The sequence below is a fragment of the Colobus angolensis genome, unplaced genomic scaffold (assembly GCF_000951035.1).
Source record: "Colobus angolensis palliatus isolate OR3802 unplaced genomic scaffold, Cang.pa_1.0 Scaffold228, whole genome shotgun sequence".
Classification (NCBI taxonomy): domain Eukaryota; kingdom Metazoa; phylum Chordata; class Mammalia; order Primates; family Cercopithecidae; genus Colobus; species Colobus angolensis.
Genome location: NW_012115466.1, coordinates 2,919,880 through 2,942,498, shown reverse-complemented (window position 1 = coordinate 2,942,498; position 22,619 = coordinate 2,919,880). Strand labels below are relative to the sequence as shown.

General features: G+C 32.4%; 1 protein-coding gene and 1 long non-coding RNA gene across 2 annotated transcripts in view; one reads left to right on the top strand and one right to left on the bottom strand.

Annotated features, from left to right (window-relative positions):
* Positions 1–5,872, bottom strand: part of LOC105513287 — a 35,529-nt gene extending 29,657 nt beyond the window's left edge. The window contains exon 1 of the long non-coding RNA XR_001001983.1: positions 5,833–5,872. This is a non-coding gene — a long non-coding RNA (uncharacterized LOC105513287). The remainder of the gene's footprint in view (positions 1–5,832) is intronic.
* Positions 1–22,619, top strand: part of NAALADL2 (N-acetylated alpha-linked acidic dipeptidase-like 2) — a 733,398-nt gene that overhangs the window by 170,688 nt on the left and 540,091 nt on the right. The gene's annotated exons all lie outside the window — the stretch shown is intronic.

Below are 22,619 nucleotides of genomic sequence, written 5' to 3'. Positions count from 1 at the left end.
ACTAAACATTCCCCAAAAGTCAGCTGACTTTTAATTTAATCATATGGAAAGATTTTATCAAGAACTATATTTTCTCCTTGGAATATATTTTCTGAGTGGTTACTGTTCTATGGACTCAAAATTTAAGTTTTGTCATTTGCTAAATGGTAGAACCCCTGGTCTCTTTGTTTTAAGCTAAAACTCAGAACTCCAAGGTTTACATTTATTTCAGGAATGATTATGATGTTGAAATTTTAGCTCATTATTTTCTTATGTATTTCAGTTTAGAATATCCTAAAACTGACTTTGTGATTTAGCATAGTTACTTTCACTTCTGTATTGATATTTCATAGGTAAGATGGGTGCTTAAGAAACAAACAAATAAATAAACCCTTAGTTCTATGCCAATAGAGTTTTAAAAGAATTAACTTGAGGTTCAGTTACTAGTCACTATATATATGGCCCTAAGTTCTCGCTCATTTTCTCTCTTTTTGTCTGACTGTCTCTTGATAAATATAACTTAATTATTGCTATCTTGCTTAAGAACACCTTGGTGAGGAGTATTAGGTAGCAGTTTGAATTTTACTGATCTGTCACTATAAAATATGTGGAGGCAGAATTAAATTACTTTTGGAAGGAAACATTACTGAGTATTTAATATCTCTTTGGGAAAAAAGTATTTCTCCCTAAAACTTATGTAATTAAGATTATATCTGCACAATGTATGTGGTTTTGAAATCAATGTCTTATTTTTATAACAAATTAAGCTTTAATAAGCTACAAAAACTTAAATCTATACAAACAGAAAATATTTTCAATTGAACTTTGAAGACAGTATACACTCAATAAAATATTTTAATAAGCAACTGCTAATATATGTTAATTTAGCCTCATAAATATTCATTAAATTGCTTTTTAACTGAAAATATATATTTGCTGTATTTATGCAAACACTATTGGGACAGGTTTATAGCTCATATATTATAGTTAAGAATAAAGCTTTTGTAGTTTTAATATTGAGCAGTTGAAAAAGCCTTTATATTGCAGGTTAAAAAGTTAATTCTTATTTACTAGAGTTACATTTTAAAATTTCATTAAGTCTATCTAATTTTATTTTGTATATTTTCTCTCATATTTCATTTTAGAATACACCCAGTAATCTCATTTATTTTAAATTTCTTATGAATTTTCTTAAATTAATAAATACATAATTACTTGAATGTTATAACCATCTAATATCTTAATTATTTAAATATTTTAATAATCTAATATTTAAATCTAGACATGCAACACAAAATTTTAATCAATATTGGAATAATTTTTCAATTTAGGTCAATTTTTATTGAAAAATTAGGAAAGTTAGATTATATAACCTAGAAATATACATAGTATAATAGAAGACTTAAATTTTGCCTGATATTCATAATTAAGGAAGAACTACCAGAAAATCCTTCAGATAAATTTATATTTGTTCTTCAAGATTTAGTTCTAATTTCCCTCTTGTTTCATTCTAAATCTCATTACCTTGTTAGCTTGTTAAAATGACTGTTCCCTACCATTCAGTGAAGAGCTAGTGTGCTTCTGCTTCATAAGTAGATAACATACTCCTATTAAACTTCTTTTATAATTCTTATACAAAGATAATTTTCAGGAAGTTGTAGGGTAAATTTCATCATATATAAACATGAGTCATTGAATGAAATTCAGAAATAACTCTTATAGTTCCAACAAGGCATGCTTGCCTGACATTTTTCCAATACCCACATTAATGATGGTTTTAATAAAACTTCTTTGTTTATAATAATAGCATATCTATAATTAGATAATAGTACAACCTGGTGATGGTATTATGGATATTAAAACACCTGTGATATAATCCAATATCATATTCCTATTCTGTTAAAATGGACAATTTTGATACTTTGCTTTCTCTTACATTTTGGCTATTATAAAACCTTATAATTGGTTTTATAAATTTTAAAAGTTCAAAGCTTTCTTAGCTTTAGAGTAAAACTAGTGAAATGAAAAGGTGTACTATTTGGTCAATTAAAATACAATTGGCCCTTCTTCCAATCATACTATTAATATAACAGTCAGGCAAGCATTATTGTAGCTATTTCAAATCTTTCCTTAATGAGAAATTTTCTGTGATTTCTACAGAAGGTTATTGGCAAAACATATATGAAGGTATTTTCCTTGTGGTTTTAAAAAATTATTACTATGACTTACTAAATGTGTAGGATTTTTTCCTTTGTTTTGGGTGGCTTTATAAATTGTGTGCTCTAATTGATTATAAAACATGTAGATCTAATACACATTAAAAATAAGGATCATACCCTAATAAGGCAAATGCTTAGTTGTAGCCAATTAAGTCATTTATTTTTTTTACCTCTGCATTCAGCTTTATAAAAACCCTCTGTTCACATTGCTAACTCAGAGCTCCCCAAACCTTCTTCAGTTTTGAGTAATGCATGACTCAAAAATCAATTTATGCTCAAATAAACTCTGTTAAATTTATTTCGTCTGAAGTTTTTCCTTTTAAAAAGACAGTTTATATCAGGATAATACCGATTTAGTATCCTTCACATTGGAAAGTGGGTGAGAATATAATATCTGGGGTGACGGGAGTAGGGGCAAAAAGAGGTAACTAGAGACATTCTTTGTAGTTCTGACATAAGTGGTCTTCATGTGTATATTTGCATCATGTGTACAGGAGACGTCTCCATGTGTACTTTTGTTTATACTTAAAATGATTTCCAACCTCACATCCCATGGGTAGAGAATCTGAACAGTTATATGGGATTTGAGTCCCAGCTCTACTATTTAATTGCTATAAGTCAGTAGTCAAACTTTTTAAACGTTCTAAGGCTTCACTTCGTCCTTGTAAAACCAGTATAATGATAGTGTTGTCTTCATATCACCTAGCCTTTAGTAACTGTTCAATAAACATTTATTATATTGTTATTATTTTGTAACCATGGTAAGAAACAGTTCCTACTTTCACTGAAGATGTTTTAAAACATAGTTACTTGAATAATAGAGGCATGAATCACTTAACAAAGGGGATGCATTCTGAGAAATGCCTCATTAGATGATTTCCTTGTTGTGCCAGTATCATGGAGTGTACTTACACAAACTTAGATGGTGTAGCCCACTACGTATCTAGTCTATACAGTATAGCCTGTTGCTCCCAGAATACAGATATTGCTGTACTGAATACTGCAGGCAATTATAATATAGTAGTAAGTATTTGTGTATCTAAACATCTCTAAACAGAAAAAGTACCTAAAGCAGAGCTTTTCCTTTTTTAATAATAAATTAAGCTTAGATTACTATAGCTTTTTTACTTTATAAACTTTTTACCTTTTTAAACTTTTCAACTCTTGTAATTAACACTTAGCTTAAAACACATTGCACACCTGACAAAAATATTTTTGTTTGTATCCTTGTTCTATAGAAGTACTTTTCTATTTTTAATAATTTATTTTTTTTATTTTTTAAACTTTTTGGTTAAAAACTAAGAAACACAGACACATTAGCCAAGGCCTACAAAGGGTCAGGATCATCAGTATCACTGTCTTCCACCTCCATGTCTTGTCCCACTGGAAGTTTTTCAGAGACAATAACATGCTTGGAGCTGTCATGTCCGATGATAACAATACCTTCTTCTGAAATGCCTCCTGAAAGATCTGATCTGAGGTTGTTTTACAGTTAACTATTTTAATTTTTTTTTTTTGTTTGTTTTTGAGATAGAGTCTCCCTCTGTCACCCAGGCTGAAATGCAGTGGCATGAACTTAGCTCACTACAACCTCTGCCTCGCAGGTTCAAGCAATTCTCTTGCCTCAGCCTCCCAAGTAGCTAAGAATACAGATGTGGGCCACCGTGCCTGACTATTTTTTGTATTTTCAGCAGAGACAGAATTTCACCATGTTAACTGGGCTGGTCTTGAAATCCTAGCCTCAAGTAATTCACCCTCCTCAGACTCCCAAAATGCTGAGATTACAGGTGTGAGCCACAACACCTGTCCAAATTTTTTTTATATATAAATAGGAGAAGTACACACTAAAATAGCAAAAATATATGTAGTATTGTAAATACACAAAGCACTAATATAGTTGTTTATTATTATTATCAAGTATGTACATAATTGTATGTGCTATACTTTTATACTGAGTATATTTTATACAATTGGCAGGGCAGTAAGTTTGTTGACAGTAGCATCACCACAAACATGTAAGTAATGTGTTGCACTACGTTAGGACACTCTGATGTCACTCGCTGATAGGAAAATATCAGCTCTGTTATAATCTTATGGGACCGCTGTTGTGTATAGGATCATTCCTTGACCAAAATGACCTATGTAGAGCCACGCCTTTGTCTGTATAATGCTAGTTTCCTTTCAGATACATAATCTCAGGTAAGCACTCCTTATCCTCATAAAAACTCCTGTGTAGGTAGGATGGTCACTGCTGTATGGTAAGTAACTACTTCTCAGAGAGTTTGAATGTCTTAACCAATGTTATACATTTATTTTGCAGAGAGCTAGGGCTGTTATTCCAAACCTAGGGCTCTTTATGACCCTCACAGTTTGTTAATTTATTTGTGTTTATGAATAAATCTTTAAGATAGCTTTTCTGAGTATTAGCACCATTGCGCCTTCAATCATGGTTCTTTACTACCAAATAAATATGTTTTCATATTACTTTCACATGGTTCAGAATGAGAAAGATACACAGAGAAAGATGAAGGAAATGTGAGAAAATTAATAACCTGTGAAGTCAGGTAATAAATATGTGAGAATATATTTTCCATTTCTATTAAAATCCTTAAAATAAAAATTTTCAAAATAAATAAGTGGGGGGAGAAAGCAACCAGGATTCCCAACAACTGCCTGAAAATGCCTCTAACCATTTTAGCATTAATTGAGCTTATTCACTTCCCCCATGGGAGCTGATTGAGTGGTTACAATACATGCTTTCCGTTTGGACAAGATTTCTCATTTATGTGGAGAGTGTTTCAGTCCACTTCTGCCCTTAGTCAATCAAGCATACTAATCAGAGGATTCAGACTCACCAATTTAGCTGTCCAAAGCCCAACTTGACTTAAGGGGTGAAAAATATCACTTTATATTCTCCCTGCAGAGTATGGTAAAAATCAGCTAGTGGGTTGGATATGGTCATTACGATTAAATCACTCTTCATCCAAATTGGCTGAATTTTTATATTTTTATCAGATTGCTGACAGCCAGGAAGACATAGCCTCAGGCACCTAAACAAAACAATGCTGAATATGAATTGGTGTTGAATTTGTTCCCAAGCAGAGTGCTGGTGAAACCATAGGGCAGTTGTGCATCGCAGCTCGTTTATTATGAGCAAAGAGTTCTCATTAACTTCTCCGGGAAAATGTTGCCATTAAATCTTATCTTGAATGAGAAGAATTTGTAACTTGAAAATGTTTATGAATATTTCATTAGAATCGTCTTAGGGTGCATGCTTGTGTGTGATAGCCTGGCAAAGGTTGACAGATATGTGGAATACTGTAATGACTTGATGGATGCATATGGAATGTTTAATGGAAAAAGTGAAAAGTGCCTGCTGGGCCTCTGTGAACCTCTTCCAGTATAGTACTGATTTTACTGTGCTGTCAACAAAATCCTCACAAAAAGGAATAGTTTGTGAGTAAATGAATTGAAAATGACAGGATTATTTTATTGCACTAAATAGCCCTATAAGAAATATGTTTGGGACTAAGGGTTAGTTTTTTATTCTGTATTTATTTTTATTAAAACACATTTTAAAAATCCATATACGTATAAAGGAGTTCTTAATGAATAGGCATGCACATTTATTTACTGCTTTGGTGTCTCAAAATCCCAGAGGAATTTCACCAAGTTTCACAGTAACAGGGGGTTATGAGTAGTTTGGCAATAGAACAGTAGACAAAGTCTATGAGAATCATAACAATATCAAAAAGCAAAACAAAACTTACTGAGTTAATCTTAGAAAATAAAGAAAAATATATACAAAAGTGGAAAAATAATTTTCCCCAAGCATTGTTTATTGGTAGATTATCAAGTTTGGTTTGGTTTTCTCTATTTTAAAATGATAGAAGAAATTTAGAAATAGATTTAAAAATAATTGATGGATTAGGAAAATGTGAATTATTTAATTGGGAGTTTTAAAATCTGTTACCAAAAAAAAGCCTGAGAAGAAAGTCAAATACAGTCTTCATGCATGTCAAAAAGTATTTATGGGTTATAAAATTAGGACCCTTTCCAATCTTTGCAAAAGTTAAAGCTATAAAATAGGCACTTAGGCCGGGTATGGTGGCTCACATCTGTAATCTCAGCACTTTGGGAGGCCGAGGTGGCCGGGTCACCTGAGGTCAGGAGCTAGAGACCCGCCTGGCCAACATGGTGAAACCCCATTTCTACTAAAAATACAAAAATTAGCCGGGCATGGCAGCACATGCCTGTAATCCCAGCTACTCAGGAGGCTGAGGCAGGAGAATCACTTGAACTCGGGAGGCAGAAGTTGCAGTGAGCCAAGGTCGTGCCACTGCACTCCTGCCTGGGTGACAGAGTGAGACTTTGTCTCAAAAACAAAAACAAAAACAAAAACAAAGAAAACAAAGCAGCCACTTAAATTGTGCAAAGTATATTAAGATTATCCAGAAATGATTTTATAAAATGAGATTGATTAAATACTGGAAAAGCTTACAAAGATGGCTGTGCCTGTCTGCTTTTAGAAATTCTAGAATATCTAATGAATTCTATAATATTTCCTGATTCCTTTTAAAATTAATTAGATATGCTTAGTATATGTTGCATACTAGCTATCCACCATTCTCTTTAGATCACATTAGCCCCTAGTAAGAAAACTTCCGAACAAAAAATAAGAAGCCTGGAACGTTACCAAATATTAGTGATGGTTTTGTGACCTAAGAGACTAGGGAATTTGTCATTGGACTAATTCAATTCATTCCAGTAAGAGAGAAGATGTTGGACATTTTCATTTAACTTATGGCAAATTCTATGCTTTTTAAAAAGTCTGCTCCAGAAATGCATCAGTCTAACATGCCTCTTTATTTAAAAGAAACAAAGAAACTTTTGTTAGTATTTCGTTAAGTAAATGAGTTTATCATATTAAACTTCCAAGAAAATTATGTGAAGTAAGTATTATTCTTTACTATAAAACTGAGGACTGTGTAGGCGGATGAGTTTTTCATCTGTGAAGTTGATCATTGTCTCTGGTACTCTGGTCATAAAATCCTTGTTTGTACTCTGTTGTCCTAATACCAACATAGGACAACCTGGGAAGAATGTGGTACACTCCCGCTGTGATCTTAACATGACCTACTGAGAGCATTTCAATCCTGGGGCAGAATCATTTGATCTGATTTGAATTGATCAGAATCAGAATCAATTCAGATCAGATCATTTCTGGCTAATAAAATTCTTGTTCGGACTAAGTCGGTATTATGGGAAGGGTGCTGTTGTACCCTCATGCTGTACACTTAGCATGATCCGTGATCATTTCAGTGAGACCCCGACTTGACTTTTATTTTCTGCTCAGTTGTGATTTAACCAGAATAAAATTTATCTTATTTTATTTTATAGTAACAATCAGCTTTTTGGGGATAATTTTATAATTCTTTCTAAAAGGGAATTGGCCTAACGATCCATTTCTGCTATGTATATTCCCAGAATAGACTCTTAAAAATGAGAACATTGAATTGGCCCTGTCCATTTGGTGTTTACCACACAGGACATGAAAAGCCAAATTGTTTGAAATGTGCCACTTATGCTTTATTTTATCATTCCTGTCTCAAGGAATCTTTGTGACAGAGTTAAAGTTAATTGGTTTAGTAGATCTGATTACCATAGACCCTGATTTCTGTTCATAGCCATGTTTATTATCTTAATGTGAAATTTGCTTTAAGCAATTTATTCAATCACACAAATGTATGATACATTGAACCTGCTACATTTGACATCAGATAGATATTGAGGTTTGAGAGGCTCACTTATAATATGTCATCCCAGGTACAGCCCTCTCTATCCCACAAAACAGTTGAAATTATTATTTTTTAATGTAGACAATATATTTGGAAAGATTTGAAAGTCATGTAATATGCTTCCCATTTCTCATATCAAATGAGATGATTCTAGGTATACAAAAACCTGAAGCTGTAGGTTATTAAATCTGTTGTCTTGGATTATTTATCTCACTTAAGGTAAGGAACTGATATTTTACTTTTAAGTATAACCTTTTCTAATAGAAGGGAAAATCAATGATTAAAATAGTGGTAGGAAAAATAAATATAATAATGGCAATATAGCAATAACATGTTAATGGCAATAACAACATGCAGATAAACTACAAATCAACATAAAAAGGATCAAAATCTGATTTATATTTAATCTTGAGTATTTTTCATTGATGTACTAAATATTTAGTCTATTTAAAATCAAGATTATGTAATTTTAGAGTCCTATCTAATGATTTTAATATATGTTTCATTTCTAATTGCAAAACATTAGGTTTCATGGAAACAACATTATTTGTAATTTGCCTGTAGGTTTATGAATATATATGAACATGAATGCTTATTGTAGGTTGCAATATAAGTGATAGAATGCTGCAGTTATTTGTGTATTTATGTTCTCTTACAATTTATCTCCACACGTATGCCTATAGACATGACAAATTGACCTTCCTTATTCACCAGATATTAATTTGGTAGCATTTTTGCAAGTAACCAAGGTAATTTGTCTTTCTATAAGTATTTCATTTTAAAGTATTCTATTATAATAAAAAAGTCTTATTCCAAACCAATGCCAAGGATTTTTCAATTGCTACTCTGGGTTACCTTCCATGTTAGAATATTCCATTCTTCATTCATTTAGTAAAGATTATCAACAAACTTTATATATTATGCATTCTTAAATTTAATACCAGAAATTAAATACTTAAATACTTTAATTCTTTGGTTTTAAGATAATAAAATATAAAACTTGCAAAAATCAAATTGTTGTTTAAGGAAATAGAAAAAAAAATTGACAATTTATTCTCTCTTTTAACCCTAATGTATTTCATGAAGAATATGTGTGTGCATGTGTGTGTGTGTGTGTGTTAAGAAATTATATTTTAACCACATTTTGTTTTGGATACACATCTATTGTGGATAAATAGGTGGTTTTTATTATTTTCTCCTTTTTGCATTTTGGTTTATTCAAAGTAATTTACAAAAAACATGCATTTCTGTTAGAGCTTTTAAATTTTTTAACAAATTAAAATAGTTAAGTTTCTTAAATAATAGACATTTCTTTGGTTTTTTTCAATGTTTTAAGTAAACTGTTTGATTAATGCAGTTAAGTATAAGTAGAAATGTTTCCCACAATATGAAAAATAGCATATCATTTTGTATTAATCTGTTCTCATACTGCTAATAAAGAATAGACTGGGAAATTTATTTATTAAAGGGATTTAATTGAGTCACAGTTCCACGTGGCTGGGGAGGCCTCACAATCATGGCAGACGGTGAAGGGGAAGCAAGACACATCTTTGTGGCAGGAGGCAAGAAAGTGTGTGCAGGGGAACTACCCTTTTATAAAATCGTCAGATCTCATGAGACTTATTCATTATCACGAGAACAGCACGAGAAAACCCCATCTCCATGACACAATGACCTCCCAAGGGCTCCCTCCCACAACACGTGGGGATTATTACAATTCAAGGTGAGATGTGAACAAATTGTATCATGTTACAACAAAAAACTACCTGAAAGTAAAATAAATATATATTACATAGACAGTGTTTTAAATTTCAAACTTTAATATTAGTCAGTCAACTATTCAGCAGTGAAACAGTCAGATTTCAAAACATTAGTGAGCTATCTGAACTTCTTTATTTTGTTTTAACATGCCACAGTTTGCTTCTTCCTTTTAGAATAGTCAGCATACCAAAATTAACCAGTGAGAAAAGGGAATTTGGTGTTCAATGGATTGGGCTCTTGGGCTCTGGAATCAGTCATTTTGGGTCTTTAATCATTGCTTAACCTATGACCTTAAGAAAATTCTGTCACCTACAAGTTCATTTATTTATCTACAAAATTAATATAATAAAATTTTCCACAAAGTGTTCAGTAAGTGAATTGAAAGTGAGCTACCTCTTCGAGATAACAGAAGCCCTTTGTCTCAAGCAAGGGTAGGTGAACTGGGCCCATATTTTTTACATATTCAGAGTTATATTTTCATTTTATTTACATAGGTATTCTTTTCATGCTCTTGAATATACATCACAAAAAGGCATTATTCCCTTAATTGAGAAAAAAACTTATGAGGAAGACAAATACTACAAAGTAAACACTCATGAATTGTAAGAGGTATAACATGAAACACCAGCTGTTTCTGACTCATTATTTTGCCTTATTAGCTAAACTGTTCTTCAGTGCTCATGTACTTTTTACTGACTAAAGTTACCTCTGCATTTTGGTGGTAGTAAAGATATGTTGGCACTGTAGAAGCTTTTCTAGTATCATAAGATAGCCAGAGTACAATGGGGATAGAAATAAAATGTGGAAATCAAAAGCCAATTCCAATTTTATTTAAATAGATATTTGCCTATTAAGATTATACAAAAAGTAAACCCAAACAATTTCTAAGAATGTTCATCCTAATAGCTTCATAAATAATATATATTCATGTAGAATAAGTGACTTTCATAATGCTTTTAGGATGATCTTAAGAGTCTCAAAAATTAATCAAGACTTTTTTTCTTATATATTTTCAGAAAACTAAAATCTCATATGGCCTGTCCATTTATACACATCTGGACCATTTTATGTAGTTGGGCAGGACACGCAGTTTTTATCTTATGGGGCAACGTTCACAACATAGACATCAGAAATTTGTGTATTTTTAACAACCATTTATGGGCAGATGGCAGTAAACTGTCTCCTTGTAACAAAATCAGTACATTATGACAAATTTTAGCCAGATGGAAGTCAAGTGTCTTGAGGACACTTGTCTTATATGTACCTCTTGCCCATATGGTGACTTTATGCATATTAGTAAGAGCTCAAAATTTAACCATTATAAAATTTTGACATTTTCTAACCCTAAAATGGAAAGATCAAATAGGGTAATGCATGAAAATTCTAAGTACTATCTATACCCAGGCATTCAACAAAAAATTAGTACTCATTTCATTATTATTAATATAATAATTATAAGTTTAAGCTTTATAATAATGATAATAAGAAAACTCGTAAAACTATTTCCTTTTATAAAATTCCTGACCATAACCTTATTAACCACCAGAAGTTACACCACCATGGCACTTTCATGGTATAAATCATTTTAATGTTTTTTCTTCAGTCATAAACAATGAATTTCTGCAAAACTATATCCACATGAAAAAAAAACTGCTTTGTTTTTAATAAAAATTATAGCCTAATGAAAATATTGACATTTATTAAACAAACTTCTATAAGCAAAGTATACATAAGAACGTGAAGTAAAAAAAGTTATGATAAAGTACTTTTCATCTATTATTTAAACAGAATTAATCCATTTCTGAGTTTATTCAACTCCGAAGGTCCCCATTTCTCTTTGTGATACAATTAAAAAATAATTCTTGCTCTAAAAAGACTTTTGAGGATCTCTTTGCAAATTTTTTTTTGTTTGTTTTTTGAAATGAAGCCTCACTCTGTTGCCAGACTGGAGTGCAGGGCCGTGATCTTGGCACACTGCAGCCTCTGCCTCCCAGGTTCAAATGATTCTCTTGCCTGCCTCAGCCTCCCGAGCAGCTGGGACTACAGGCATGTACCACCATGCCTGGCTAGTTTTTTGTATTTTTACTAGAGATTGGGTTTCACTGTATGAGCCAGGATGGTCTCGATCTCCTGACCTTGTGATCTGCCTGCCTCGACCTCCCTAAGTGCTGGGATTACAGGCATGAGCCACCACACCCGGCCTGCAAATGTATTTTTAACCCCATAGCTTTCAGCAGCTTATGGCAAGTAAGTAATTTTCACAAGCCATGTGAAAATCACTAAGCAGATGTGAAAACCTTTCAAATAATTGTAATTATACTACTACCTTTATAATTGTAGTAGATAGAAATAGAACTTCTGTAAATGTATACATTCTTTTTTCTTTAGTTTTCTTTAAGATGAGATCCATTTATTTCATTTTTCAATCCCAATAGTGCAATCAAACTAATTTGACTAATCCCATTATTCACTAACTCACCTTACCTTACCACCTAATCCCATTCTCAATTCCAGAGGCACAAAAATATGCTAACTGTTAACAGCTGGACTTAATTCTAGTCAAGCGTTGTCAACATCCTTATGGCAACTCTTAGCAAAAAACACTGATAATTGAACAAAATAAAAGTTACAATATGCTCATTCACAGGCCAAGAGTATAGAACTATTGAAGCCAATATATTTTAATATATTTATTAAATTGTCTGGGTTTACTTTTTGTATGTCTTTAATAGGCAAATATATGTTTAAATAAAATTGAAATTGGCCTTTGATTTTCACATTTTATTTCTATCCCCATTGTACTCTGGCTATCTTACGATACTAGGAAAACTTCTACAGTGCCAATGTATCTCTACTACCCATATATGGGTACCACATGCTAAAATTTTTGTTTATTAAGATTTCAGCTCTGTTGTGTCAACAAGTACTCATGTTTTGACTAACGTATCTGATAACGAGCAATAAACTGTATCATGAGATTATCATCAATACTTAGTTCCTAATTGATTCATGTTTTCTTCCTGAAAGCTGCAAGGTAACGCTAATGCTGTGGATCTAAAAATCAATACAGGACAGTGAAGGAGTCTGACCAATATGTTAATGTAGTTCAGTGGTCAAACATCCAGAGATACAAGTGTATTCACCTAGTAGTCTTTTATTTTCCAGTATAACTTTCATCCAACAACCAAATTTATCTTTTCTTAACATAACCCTTATTGTATCAACCCATACTTAAAACTCGTCAATAGATTTTTTTTTTTTTTTTATCATTAGACCGTTTGGTCTTTATTTATCATAAAGACCAAAATGCTTAGAATTATTTATGAATCCTTAAATAATCTGAGATTGTGTAATTCATCTTGTATAACTTCACTTCTTAGCTTCTAAAATATACCATTTACCCTCCTATCTCAGGGCATTTATCATTCTAGTTTCCCCTACTTGGATCTTCCTTCTATTCTTTTCCTACTCAAATACTGTTCTAACTACAGATCACTTACTGTTACTTTCTTAGACAAGGGTTCCCTGATCCCACAAAATATTTCAAGCCTCATGTGTAAATGCTACATAGTCCCCTTTTCCGTAATGAATATGATGGTTTATCATTTAATGCATTTGTGTGGTATTATTTGGTATATGAATTCCCTACTACATGATAAATTCATAAAGGAAGAGGTGATGTTCATTCTTCTCCACTATTATATCTTCAGCTCTTAGCACCATGCAGTCCTTGATACATATTAGGTGTGTCTCAAAAATTATATGTTAAATGAGTTGATAACTTAATGGATGCGTCTAGTTAATACAACAGAGAGAAATGTCAAACCTAACTTCTATTTTTCACTCGAAAACTGCTTCCTATTAGTTAACTAAGTAGCTGGGTCTAACCTTCTTATATAAAGTTCAAAAGAACAAGAGGAATCTTAGCCAGTATATGATTAGGCAAACACTCACCAGAGTGATTTTAAAAGTAGAAACTTTTCCATGGTGTGTCAACTTTTTGGATGATTTGTAGCTCTTTATTTTTCCCTTTTTGCTTTAAACTGTTCCTTATAAAAAGTCCTTTTCCGGTGAGAAGGTGACTTTGGACTCTACCAGTTGGCATACTTGTGTGATATCATTTGAATGCATTCCTTTCCATAAACCTACTTTTAAGGTAGGTAGCATTATATTGACTGTGCAGGTCGGTAAACTGAGGGAGAGCCTCGGTGGTTAATTATATTGCCACTGCACTGTTTAATAAGTAACAGAACGTAGTTTGGAGAGTTGGAATCCAGGACTTGAAAATTCAGGCTTTTTCTTATTCCAAGTTGTAGTGATTTCATCTATGTATCTAGGGAAACTTATGAAATATTCATCTGTTGGACTATCATCTTACAATGCAACTTCCGTAAAAGTAAGATTATATTTTTGTTGTGCTATTTGGTGTAATAGGTCTACATTCCAGATGAAGTGAGTATACAGTTTTTTTTTTTTCTCTTGCAAAAGTTCACTTTGTGTATCCTTCATTTCAGAAGAGTTTATTTTCAAGCATGTGCAAATCTACCAGAGCAATTAGAGCTCTATTTTGTTCAAAGAAATAGATGGATCACCAGACTTACTCCCTACAAGTAATGCAGCCGACACTGACAAGTCAGATGCAAAAGGAACTCTCAAACTTTGATTCATTTTATATGGGACCCTAGGGCAAGTGGGTATTTAATCTAGACTAACGGAAGACATTTATCCTTATCGTTGCCAAGGTACTTATTGAAATTACTAAAATATTCTAGCAACAGCTCTAGGAAAAGAAAACCCGTCCTACCATCTGAAAGGATTTACTGCTCGTGATTCTGCCTGAAAGATAAACCACCTTAAGGTGGATTTTAATGACAGTTTTCATTTTGGATTCACATGTAGAGTGCTGATGCTTTTAGCTGAAAATATACCTTTAATTAAAAACATAAGAGTTTTTTTTTTTTTTTTATAAAAGAAAATCTCCATTTGGTCTAAAACACATAGTAAATCTGTAGCTTGAATGTATTCTATTCATAAAATCATATATTATGTCTCTTTAAAACCACATACTTTAATTCCTAGTTCAAACCATCTGGGCTTTTTTTTTTATGGCAGTAGATATTACATACTATTTTATTTCTTCCTGAAATTTGAAGCAGGAAGAATGATCTGGGGTGATAATGTCAGGAAGGCCAGCATGATTTTAAAAAATGGTTCTGAATTTTACAACAATCGCTGTACAAGATCCTCTACATATTTATGTGTGTGTGTGTGTGTGTGTGTGTGTGTGTATTATTAATAAAGATGTAAACTACAGGCTTCACTGAAGAAAAATATATGGCTATGGGAATTATTCAGAATAGATAATCACTTCCCTAGAATTTTAGAAGCAAAAATGCCATGCAAATTTATGTTAAGAAATTGTGTGAATAGGATTTTCTCTTTTCTTTCTTGATGGAATAAACTGGAAAGTTGTCTTTCTCTTTCAGTTCATTTTAAAAAACAGTTTTAAATATACCCTTGGATTTAGAGAGGATCGTGGGAAACAGCACCCACATTCTTCTATTTCTTGGTAGGCATCTGATCTTCCTGGAACTGAAAAGGAATTTCTGTTTCTTCTTGCCGATCCACTATCTTTCCAAGTTTCTATTCTTTCTAGTTCTTCAATTTTATATCGATTTCCTTTTTCTCAATGTAATCATTTCCTCCATTTACACCTTTGATTTAAATGTTTCCTAGTTTAGTAAAATACAAAGTCTATTTTGAAAAGAGCAAGGAGAAAGCGGTTTGCTGCTCCTCCTTCCTTTACCAAAATCCATAAAACCATTAAAGATTTTACCAAGAAATTAATATACTCATAAAAAAGGTTTAATGTTGTTAGTTTGTGATTAACCTCCTCAACTGCATTGTACATTCATAGTAAACTGTGTTTGGAAGAAATCCTATTGCACCCTGCTAGGAGACAATGAGAGAATAAGATTAGGCAGGTTGTTGCATCTCAGCAAAAGCTATTGGAGATGCTGCTTGAAGTACATATTGTTACCACTTAATAATTACAATCACTTGCTGAAGAATCTTCCTATGAGATGGAAAAATAACCTGTGTTTAGGAGACTTAAATTTGTCTTTCTGGTTCCTGATATGCTTAAACACATTTTGCCACATAAACACACAGTGTATAATCAAAGCTTAGCAAAGTACATAGCAGGCCCTTCATAAATATTTTCTGAAACAATGAATAGATGTCTGTTCCCCACCAAACAGGGAGTTTTGAATCATTTTTGTTGACTTTTTTGACCATTTTTAATCTTTTTATACTGATGCTACATCAGTGTATAGGTATAAATGAAAATAAGCAATTTTAATATGTTTTCTTTACATTGATGAAGAAAAAATTATCTCCATTATAATTAAAAATATAACTAAAATACAGTCAAATAAATTTGTACTTTTTTTCAAACTTGACTAGGTTCTATATAATTTTGCCATTCTACAAGCTTGATATAAAATATTAGTTAAACCTTGAAGAAAATTATATACTTTTGACATACTCAGTAAATGCCAACCTCCTGTTTGACAAAATAAATAAATCCTTGCTTCTCAAAATGTTGTCCATATACCAGCAGCATTTGCATCCTGTGTGATCTAGTGAGAAATGCTGGAGCTCTGGGCCCACACCAACCCTATTCCATCAGAATCTGCATTTTAGTAAGTTCCCCAGGTCATTCATTGATATGCACATTAACGTTTGAGATGCAGTGAATCTCAGTTTTGTTTTTCTTTAGAATTTAAATAATACTAAAATAATTCAAACTTTATATATATATGTGTGTGTGTGTGTGTGTATTGGTAATTGTCACTTATTTTATTTTAATTTTATTTAAATTAACTCAACACATTTAGTTATTTAGAACTTCTTTTTTTTTTTTTTTTTTTTGAGATGGAGTCTGGCTCTGTGGCCTAGGCTGGAGTGAGCGGCGCCATCTTGGCTCACTGCAAACTCCGCCCCCGGGTTCCCGCCATTCTCCTGCCTCAGCCTCCCGAGGAGCTGAGACCACAGGCGCCACCACTAGGCCTGGCTAGTTTTTTGTATTTTTTAGTAGAGACGGGGTTCCACCGTGTTAGCCAGGATGGTCTCGATCTCCTGACCTCGTGATCCGCCCGCCTCGGCCTCCCAAAGTGCTGGGATTACAGGAGTGAGCCACCGCGCCCGGCCTAGAACTTCTTTTCTAAGGCTATCTTCCGTCCATAATCCTGGCTTTATAAACCAATTTTAAATAATTTTACATGGTGTATATTTTTGTGTTACTTTCCTTAGAAAATTCTTAAAAGTTTTTATTGCAAGTTAAGGTTTAATTGCCTCGTATGGTAATATTTTCCATGTATAAGATTCTTAAAGTAAGCCATTAAGTCTCTTTCTCTTTCATATCATTCATTTAGATAGTAGACTAAAACACCTTTGCAATGTATATATTTTTATACGTTTATCACTTTATCCAAATTTGATAAACATCACATTTTAAAAAATATTAAAACTGATTTTCAGTAAGACAGTATGTATACATGCTCAAACTCTTTTGTGTATCTGTACCAGTGAGTTATTTTTCAAGTCGAACACCGATATGCTGTAGAAGCCTCGAACATTGTCAGGCTTCACATAAATACATTATATAATGTGTGTGATTAAATTTTTTTGTAGAACTTGAGTTCAAATTCCTTCAAGAAGGCTTCTTTTGCTCTTGTGAATATTTCAATATTGTTTATACAAAGTATCTTATGAATATTTCAATTTTGTTTATAAAAGAATATTTTTCTACTCTTGTTTCCCAAATATTTTCTATTTCATTTCCCATATGGAATGCTCAAGCTCTTCTCTGTCATTTAACGAAATACTTTATGAGTCATTTTAAGATTCACTTCTCTTATAAAAACTTCCCTAATTATTTACTCTGACTTGGATCTTTTATTTAAAATTCAACTGCTCTCATGTTTTGTTATTGTTTCACACACATTATTTGCATCTCTACAAGATGAATTAATATAGAGATGTTTTATACTTCACCAAAATTAAGGAATGATTAGTTACCTAAAATTTCCCTTAAAATATTTTATGATTGAATTATTTTATAGTATAATACATACTACCAGAAAGTAAAAATTGAATGCTTTACAAATGAATAAATAGGGGAAAAGACTGAGAGTTTTTTTTCTATACTTCACTAAGTAGAAAGTCCTAAAACCTGACTTATGTTTCTACAATTAACCCAAATCAATATGTGATGATTATAGCATGAGTGGGATTACTAGACAATTGTCCTTTACTGTTCTGTTACTTGATAAAACTGGTCAGAGAAAATTTTCAATTCTTATTCTGCTTTAAAGAACACTTAACAGACTACAGCTATATAGGTGTTTTCTATCACTGGAAAATACTATGACATCAGCTGCTTTTCAATTTTAAAACCGCAGTAACAGCCTTTAAATTTTCTTAAATGCCTTAAGGAGAAAGAGGAAGAGGGAGAGAGTAAAAAGAACATCATCGGAATAAAAATAAACCAACTTTGAAAAATGAAAGAACTTCTTCAAATTTTCATTTATCTACCTGTCGCCTGCCCCCAACCCCCTACCAAACTCCACTGGAAGGCCTAACTACCTTGAGGGTCACTAGATGCATGAACAGTTTTCATAAGGAAAGGGGGCAGGGATCATTCTGCAGTTCTGCAGTCTCATTTCCTTTAAGCTTCTGTCTCCCTGTCCTTGGGTTTTACGAGTCAACTTTTTAAATTTATTTTATTTTATTTTTTTATCTACTTTTAAGAATGAAGTATACAGGTACTACATTTGTTTTGGAGACTACCTTCCTTTTTTTTCAAATTCTCTAATTATTTGGGATTTGTTCACTAGCAGAAATGCTCCTTGTTGGAAGTATTATAAACAGCAATGACAATGGTCAGTAACAAGACTTTTAACTTTGAAAAAATCAGGACCGTATAGTATTATAGATACAATGTTTGTTCCAGCATTGATAATTATCTAAGGGAAATGGTCTCAAATTGTTTCCAAAAATTGATAATATTCTTCTAAGTATTCAGATATACTCAATATCTATGTGCATTAATATTTTAAGATTAAGTTTACAATATACTAAAGACTGCACTGTCACCTCTTTCCCTCTTCTATTTACCGAGAGACCAGGTAGACAGGAAGCACAAAGAAGGATGGATCTCAAATAAATGTGATTGATGCAGTTTGCATTTTCTGCCTGCAAGATACCATTGTATTTGCTGTTATCCTTTAGACTACCTAAAATAATAGATTTTGTGAAATTAATAGTTTTTTCATTGCTCTTTACAAAATGTTTTTGTTCTATTAGGCAGGTCTGACTTGCATTGGCACTCATTTTATGGCAGTTTTCTTACTTCTGTTGGGGAAACTAAACAATCCTATCAACATAAAGAGCCCTCTGTACCAATGTTATGAAAAAAATAATTTATCATTCTGTACACATTAGCATAATTACTTGCAGTTAAGGTAGTATGAATTTGACACAAAGTTATGGTAAAGCCTCACATTCCATTCAACAAAGCAGAAATAACAGTAGCTTTTCCTACGTGCTCAAGGGACGAAGGTCTGCACCTGATATCAGGTTCCTGTGGGGCTCATGAGAGACCCCTGAGCTAATTCCAGAAGCATATTTTTATATATCCAGTGGTTATTTGGCCACCACATTGAAAATAGCTCTACATCATAAAATCTGGACATGAACTTAATCGGTAGAGAGATTTATCTCTATACTAAACGTTCTAATCTTCCTCAAAGAGGGACTCAGATTCGCTGTCTCAAGGAAACACATTAAACAAAGAAGGGAGGACAAAAATATTCTATTTGCTTTTTATAAACAGGACAAAAAATTAAATTTATCCTTGCACCCTCAAAACTTCACCAGTCCCATTATCAAAAAACTCATGTCTTTCCTGAAATCAAATGGATTTCTTCCCAACAATATCAGTGTAGTTTGAAGAAGAAACACAGTTATAAGTAAATGGAAGTGGAATGCCCTGGAAATGTAAAAGAAAATGGCAAAGGATATTTTTTTCCCTTACATTATGTATATACATATATATATATATATACACACACACACACAGATATATATATATATTTTTTTTTTGCTTGCTTTAAATGTGCTTTTGTGCTGGTGTGTATGTGTGTGTTACAGAATATAGGTATGAGGATGACTTAGGCTGCCTTTCTTGGACCTCCTTCTAGAAGTTTGCAAAAGATGCTATAATAAAACAATAAGACAAAAGATGCTATAATAAAACATTCATCACCAGGAAACTAAATATTTGGGGTACCTTGAAATATTTCATTTTCTTATACTATTACATTCTGATTATATTCTGTCTTCCTTTTGGAAAAGGAAAATAAGTCTCATATTTCTTTAGTGTAGGACTTAATATATGGCTTAGAAGAAGGCAGGATTATTTGTGTAGAGGCCTGATTAAACAAACAAACAAACAAACAAAAAACCTGAGCTTTTAGCTTATCAATCCAACAATTTGTTTTCTTTGTCTCTTAAAATGTATACAGAATTCACATTCGTTTGGCAGTGCCTATTCTGATAAGGTGTGAAGAATCAGATCATTCCATCTTACAGAATTAATAGTGTTTATTAACAGGAAAATTAATTAAAATGGTAGTTAAATATCTAAATTAAAATAATGACAGCACTTGTTTTTGTAATGTATGATAGGGGACTAACTCAGTTGTCCTTATATTCAAGAACAAAGGTATTCTCCTACCTTTGGCCTCTGGTTTTAGATGAGTGAATAATATAAAAAAGGCCAGGCTGAAGATGCAGCATCTTCATTGCTGGTTGCTAGTCCAACTCCAAGATTGTAACACAAAGTGCCTAGTATTGTTGCAGGCAGTGCATCGAAAGACAAAGTATATCCTTAAAACCATGGTGTAAAGGTAACTCCATTAACTCCAGCTTCTATAGGATACTTTGCCTCCCATATTATGTTCACCTTTATGGATAATTACAGATGCTGAAACAGCCTCTTCATTATTAGAAATATTTCTGTTTTCTAGATTTTTGATTCTTAATTTTTTCTAGATAATAAGAAAAAGCAAAGTGCATGAGCACAGGTTCTGAGAGAGGTCAAAGGTAATATTTTAAAATCCTATAAAACTTTTTATTTGCTCACTAGTCAATAGGAGGATTTTCCCCAGAAAGATTGGCTACTTGTTTTTTAAAAAGGTCTGGTACCTGCTGTACCACATGTTACAACAGGTACATTGTACAGAATGATTCATAATAGAAAAATCTCACCTTCTTACTATATTTTAAAATGTCATTATCAGTACTTCCAAATTTTGTTAAAATAAAATAATACTGTGATAGTGTTGATTATTTTCTCATTTTTAAATAAGAAACCTTTAAGTGGCTATTTATAAGGAACACTTTGAGATCTTCCAGGATGAAGAAGTAGTATACATTAATTCATATTTGACCTGATAGTGTGACTCATTCATGTGGCAGTTTGTTGATAGGAAATTAACTAAGAAAATAAATAATAATGTAATTTTCATTTAGCTACTTGTGCTTTGTCCTCAACTTTTTCTTTCATTTTTATGATTGGCATTTGTGTCTTCAACTGTAAAGCATTACATTTAAAGCAGTTACATTCCAGTGTCATATTTTATAAACCGTCCTATCTGTATCTATATTTTAAATATCATTCATCATTAATGTATTTAAAATGCAAAGCATTAACATGTTATTATATGTATCATATTATGAAAAATACCTATTTAATATATTAAATCACTAATATATATTAACCACTCCCGGTATTTCTACCCTCAGAGATAGTAAATTTGATTGAGAAAATAAGTGACATCTATTCATAAAATATACTTTCCAGAATATAGTATGTCAAAGTGAAGTAAAGGTTAAAAGTGTATATTTTATTTGTAATGTTACATTTTTCACAATATGTTGTAGAAGCTTGTTCAAAAGAGTGTTGAATTTTTATTCAGAAAGAGAATACAAGCTGAGGTTATAGGAAAACAAGTATGTTTATGAAAGATAATTGCAAAATGCACTTTATCTGTTGAGATTAGAAGAAAATAATAAGTTTATCGTAAGCATTTCAGTTATACAGGTTGCCATATTAAGTGGTGGAGGTATTACTCTTGAATGGTGGAAAACGCTATGGCAGTAAGACAGATTTATTCAGACCAGAGGGAAAATAAAGCCTCGTGTCACTTTTCTCTGATTAGCAATGGCAAAAGGAGGAGGAGGAGGCTGGCAAGGAGACTTATTATGCATCCTCTTACTGAGCCTTGATGGGCCATGATGGGCAGAAAGCTGTAACTTCAAGGTTGTAGTGTGAACCAGGATATTAGCATAGGCACCTGTTTAAGGCCTTGACATTTACCCAGAAAGTGAGAAAGGATTTTTACAACAGAGACTCAACAGACCTGGAGCTTTAAAAACTTTCAAATTTCCAAGATCCAAAACAATGCTTTCCAACAATGTTTACTAAATTCGTTATTTCCACACTGTTTGTAGAACTACCTCTATAATACCTACGAATCTACTTCTGGAGGGTGGGTCTATTTTATTCTGTTGTTTGATTGTTTCTGTAATGAGGCCATACCTTTTATTTTTATGGCTTTTTAATATCTGTTTTATATTTGATAATGACAATCTTCTTATTTCTCCAAATTGTTTGTCTGTAGTTTTAGAAACATTTGCAAATTAATTTTAAAATTTATTGCATGCAAAATTACCATATTAACAATGTTATCTGGGCTGGGTGTGGTAGCTCATGCCTGTAATTGCAGCCCTTTGG